The sequence below is a fragment of the Rattus rattus genome, chromosome 16 (genome assembly GCF_011064425.1).
Source record: "Rattus rattus isolate New Zealand chromosome 16, Rrattus_CSIRO_v1, whole genome shotgun sequence".
In the NCBI taxonomy this organism is placed as follows: Eukaryota; Metazoa; Chordata; class Mammalia; order Rodentia; family Muridae; genus Rattus; species Rattus rattus.
In genome coordinates this window covers 30125919-30131999 of record NC_046169.1, presented here as the reverse complement: position 1 = coordinate 30131999, position 6081 = coordinate 30125919, and positions in this window count along the sequence as shown.

Below are 6081 nucleotides of genomic sequence, written 5' to 3'. Positions count from 1 at the left end.
AGTACAAAAATTACAATGTGACTACATTTTTTTAAGTGAATGATTATAATAAGTAAAAGAACAAAAAAAAATGCAGCATGTTCCCCCCCAATACCTTTAAAAGTCTTAGGCGTTATGGGGGGGGCAAATTAAGTAAATTGTTATAGATAAACAAAGTGAAGCAAGCTATTTTTTCTCAGCCAGATCTCGGTACTACCAGGTTGCAATTTGCAGTTATAATAAAAGGATCAATTATTTTATTTATCTTAAAAAAATCTTAAGAATTAGAAATCTAGAGAGTGGGAGTGGAAAAAAAAGAATTAGAAATCTACAACCGGGGCTGGAGAGATGGCTCAGCGGTTAAGAGCACTGTCTGCTCATCCAGAGGTCATGAGTTCAATTCCCAGCAACCACATGGTGGCTCACAACCATCTATAATGAGATTTGGTGCCCTCTTCTGGCCTGCATGTGTACATGCAGGTGCAACGCTGTATACATAATAAATAAATCTTTAAAAAAAAAAAAAGAAATCTACAACCATCGGAGACTGAGCCTGGGGACCCCAATGGAAGAGCTAGGGGAAGGACAGAAGAAACCTGAAGGGAAGCCCCATACAAAGAACAAAATCAACTAACCGGACCATCCAAAACTTCCAAGACCTAAATGACCAACCAAAGAATACACATGGAGGGATCCAAGGTTCCATGTAGCAGAGGATGGCCTTATCTGACATCAAAGAGAAGGGAGGTCCTTGGTCCTGTGGAGACTTGATGCCCTAGCGTAGGGGGATGCTAGAACAGTAAGGCAGGAGTAGGTGAGTAGGTGGAGGAGCGCCTTCATAGAGGCAAAGGGGAGGAGGGATTTGTGGAGGGATAAGCGGAAAGGGGGATATCATTTGAAAAGTAAACGGATAAAATGATTAATAAAAAAGTCAGAGGGGGCTGGAGAGATGGCTCAGCGGTTAAGAGCACTGACTCTACTCTTCCAGAGGTCCTGAGTTCAAATCCCAGCAACCACATGGTGGCTCACAACCATCTATAATGGGATCTAATGCCCTCTTCTGGTGTCTGGAGATAGCTATAGTATTCTCATACATGTAAAATAAATACATCTTTTTAAAAATAATTTTAAGATTTATTTTTTTTTTTTCAGAGCTGGGGACTGAACCCAGGGCCTTGCGCTTGCTAGGCAAGTGCTCTACCGCTGAGCTAAATCCCCAACCCCTATTTATTATTTAATGTATATGCGTACACTGTAGCTATCTTCAGACACACCGGAAGAGGGCATCAGTCCCATTATAGATGGTTGTGAGCCACCATGTGGTTGCTGGGAATTGAACTCAGGACCTCTGGAAGAGCAGTCAGTGCTCTTAACCTCTGAGCCATCTCTCTAGCCCCCTAAATAAATCTTTAAAAAAAAATCAGAAATCTAAACTTGTGTGTGTGTGTGTGTGTGTGTGTGTGTGTGTGTGTGTGTGTGTGTGTGTATAGACAGGGTTTCTCTGTGTAGCCTGGCTGTCCTGGAACTAACTGTAGACCAGGCTGGCCTCAAACTCACCCACAAGATCTACCTACCTCAGCCTCCCAGGTACTGGGGTTAAAGGCCTAGGCTACCACCACCTCCCCACAATCAGTCCTTGCTACTTTAAATCCTCAGGGTGTGCACCCACTCGCCAACAATTATTTATTAAATCCTATCAGGAAGATGAGGGTAAAAATAGGTACAAGAAATTAATCGGGGTTGGGGATTTAGCTAAGTGGTAAAGCACTTGCCTAGCAAGCGCAAAGCTCTGGGTTCGGTCCCCAACTCCCAAAAAAAAAAAAAAAAAAAAAAAAAAAAAAAAAATTAATCAACACCTGATCACCAACCCAGCTTTTTAGCAAGAAAGCCACCTAAGCCAAGTACTAGCTGGGCTTCCATTGTTCTTGTTCCCCGAAAGTGTGCCTTTCTGGATTTTAAATCGTCCCCCCAAATTTTCTACATCAAAGCCGCTAGTTAACTTAGCTTTTACTAACAAGGTACATCTTCAACTTTTTTTTTTTTTTTTTTTCCGAGCTGTGGACCAACCCAGGTCCTTGAGGTTGCTAGGGCAAGCGCTCTACCACTGAGCTAAATCCCCAACCCCTTCAACTTCTTTCTAAGGGTGGTGGTCACTGCTAACAATCTACGTCTCTAAGTCCATTCTGAGGGTGGTGGTTGAATCATTAGTCTGCTCCCGCAGCAATGCTTGAAAAACATCAGTTCCTACTGTTTTATGTGCCAAAGACACTGCCCAGCGAGGGACCGGAAACCCCCTCAGAGTTTCCCTACAATCCCCACCCCCATGATGAGGGATGAGATGACCCTGAGGGCAGAGTGAAACCCACACCACCAGGAAGTTCTCAGGACATGTGGTCCTCAGCACACGTGGCCGGTGTGCTAACCGGTGGGCCAAATTCCATGGGTTAGTTCTAATGCCCTCCTGCTGTTCCTCTTGCGTCCCACCCCCAACCGGTGGCATATTTAGAAACAGGAATCAAGGCTATCTTCAGAGACCGTGTTTGAGATGAGCCTGAGCTAGGAGAAACACCCTGTCTATCTTTCCCCCTTAAAAAAAGAAAAGAAAATGAAAAAAAAAATGGTAGAAAAGTAAAAAAAGAAAAAAAATACCGTTAGCACAATGAACATATTTTGAGGCATTTTAGTTAGACACTCTGGCACATTCCCAGGGGAGAGGAAGTCAATGTCTGTTTACTCCTAATAGGCAAGGGGCTACAAGACTAAAAAAAATTAAGTCCAGCTTGGCTAAAAGGGGAGCAAGGGGAATTACTTAAAGGAACATGGGGATTGGAGAGATGGCTCAGTGGTTAAGAGCACCGACCACTGCTCTTCCAGAGGTCCTGAGTTCAATTCCCAGCAACCACATGGTTGCCCTCTTCTGGTGTGTCTAAGAACAGCTACAGTGTACTCATATACATAAAATAAATAAATCTTTAAAAAAAAAAAAAGGAATATGGGTGACTGGCAGTTGCTCCAACACCGTTTCACTTCCCATGTTCCCCCCCACCCCCACCTCAGTCTTGTCAGTGTCTAAAATGACATGACAGATCTGTGGTATGGTTAAGAGGAAGGTTTTTAATTGGGAATATGAAGGAGAGAACAGCATGTGTTGTTTTTAAACAAAATCTCAATTATTTGATATTACCAATGAAGACTCTGGAGCCAGATGATGGGGTGAAAGCCTGCTAGCTCAGGGAGGCAGAGAGAGAACCCAGCTGTCCTTCCTCCTCAGCCATTTCAAAAACTCCCTTCAAACTGAATGCCCCTCCCTTCTACTTTCTGCGCGTCTGTCTGACCTCCTGACTCCCCCTTACTATCTATGTTTTTTTTTTTTTCTTTAATAATCTTGTGTTCACTTCCGGTCAACTGGTTGCTTGCTCTTCCTCTTGACCTTAGGGTGACTTTATTTAATCCATTTTACAATATTCAAGCAGAAAGCTCCTGGATTAAAGGTGTGAGCTAAGGCTGAACCACACAACTAAAAGCCAGTTTTTCAAATAAATAGCACAATCTCAGGGTGCCTAGTGTGATCAAATATCCTGTGTCCGTTCCAGAAGAGGCCAGAGCAGAGAGAAAAGTATGCTGAACAGGAAGAACATGGCCAGCAGGCTAGACATGACCAGGGATGTCTTGCAAGTGCGGGGAGAATAGCAGGAGATGAAGAATAGAGAAAGCATTGAAAGAGCACGAGTGGAGGATGGAGCGAACAGCCCGAATGAATGAATGAATGAATGAATGAATGAATGAATGAATGAAGAGCAGTTATTCTGAGTAGCTGGAGGGAGGGAAGTCAATGAGCTAGAGAGAAGGGAGAGGTGGTAAAGGATAGGACACTAGCTAGACTGGATTTTGAAATGTGTAACAGGTACAGGTACTTGTGATTCTAGCATGTGCTTTGATGGGGTGAGAAGCACTACAGGTAGCTGTCTGCCCCTTATGCCAGAAGGAAAATGATTCCTTTTGGTCCAGAGGAATGTTGGCTTTTATCTAACTGCCAGAAATCCTCTTGTCCCAGTTGAGCTCATTTCTGGATTTTTGGACTGCCTTTTGGACCTGACAGATGGAGATTGATGGAGTGTTGCTGGGTATTTGATCACACAGTGACCCCAGAGATTGAAAGGCCAAGTGACAAATCGGAGAAAGATTTGACAGGATAGGATACTCCCAACTCTCAAGAGGAGAGCAGAAAGGTGAGGGGGAGGGGGAGAGGGACGGAGGAAGGAGGCAGTTTTGAGATAGTTGTATAGATTGCAGAGAAAGAACAGGCTAGACACAAGATTAGAACAGATTGTCCTAGTTAGCTGAGGGCAAGCAGATCAAATTCAGTCACAGAAGTCCATTTTGAATGAATTAGCTTGGGACCAGAGTTTGGAAAGAACTAGAAAAGGTGAACTTAGTCAGTATTGGGTCTCAGAGGTTGAAAATACTCTAGGCCTAGGTTAGATTGTATGGAAGCTAGAAGCTTCCAGGACTAGACCTAGGATAGCAAAGATAGTAAGGCTTACAGACACCACAGGAGAATAAAAGATACCTTTATAATGGGGGCAAGATTCATAGATAGAGACTGATCTCTACAGAGGCATACTGTCTGATCAGAAAAACATATAGCAGTTTTCAGAGTGGGAAACTGCGATTGGGGTTTGGGGTTTTATAGGACAGAAAAGGGATCATTTGATGGGAAGATTTCAGTCTGTTTTGCTTTCAAAACAAAACTACCAAAAAACCAAAATAACCTTTTGATGGGGGTCCTTATCATTATCAGCTCTCAAAGGAGGGACTACTGACATGTTGACCCCAGGACTGTCCCTACTCTTGATATTATCCAGTTAACCCCAGCAAGTTCCTCAGGCCACCTGTGGCTCCTTTTTAGTTATTAACCCTTAAGGTGGCTCACGACCATTTGTTTCTTTTTTTCCGGAGCTGGGGACCGAACCCAGGGCCTTGCGCTTGCTAGGCAAGTGCTCTACCACTGAGTTAAATCCCCAAGCCCGGCTCACAACCATTTGTAATGAGATCTGATGCCCTCTTCTGGTGTGTCTGAAGTCAGTTACAGTGTACTCATAAATATAATTCTAAAAAATTTTAAAAATCATTGAAAAAACCAAAAGCAACAACAAAAAGCTAATAATAAATCTTTAAAAAAGAAATGTCGGGCTGGAGAGATGGCTCAGTGGTTAAGAGCACTGACTGCTCTTCTAGAGGTCCCGAGTTCAAATCCCAGCAACCACATGGTGGCTCACAACCATCTGTAAAGAGATCCGATGCCCTCTTCTGGTGTGTCTGAAGACAGCTATGGTGTACTTATATATAATAAACAAATAAATCTTTAAAAAAAAAAAAAAAAATGTCATTGGGTGTGTGTGTGTGTTGTCACCTAATCCAATTAAATGAAGGAAAGCCTATGTTCTTTCAGTGGCTGTCTGTACTTCCAGATCAGACCATAGTAGTCGAAGACTTGGCCATGTGTGACATCATGCCATCAATGGACTGTGTGTGGGGGGAGGGCGGGGGGGGTAGTTAAGTGATTGCCTTCTTTGGTGCCTCAAGCATTAAGTATCTGTGGGAATGGTTGTCTAAAATGGTCTTCCAAGACATTTGAGATCTCATGCATTCCTGTTTATGTGGTGCTGGAGATCAAATCCACCGGTAGGCAAGAGTGGACATTTAACCACATCCCAAAGGCCTCTTCCAAGGCTTACCTGTAGCCTAAGCTGGCCTGAGGCAATCTTTTTGTCTTTGCCTCTTTAGGGATAGATGGGATGCCAGCATCTGAGCCCTTTCGCCCTTTCTCCAAGGGTATTGACTGGTTCTTGCAGACAGGGTTTCTGTGTATATCCTGGCAGTCACTCTAGGCCAGGTTGGCGGCAAACTCAGAGATCTGCCTGCCTCTGTCAGAGTGCACCTTTCAAGAGGGAATTTTAACAGCCACATCATCGCAGACTTCTATTTCATTTCTAAGTATTACACCAAGTGTCTTTCAGCATCTGGTAGTTATGTAGATCTGTGTGATTCACCATCACTGTAGCTGGGTGTCCCTTACATAAACACCCACCACAAAGCAGA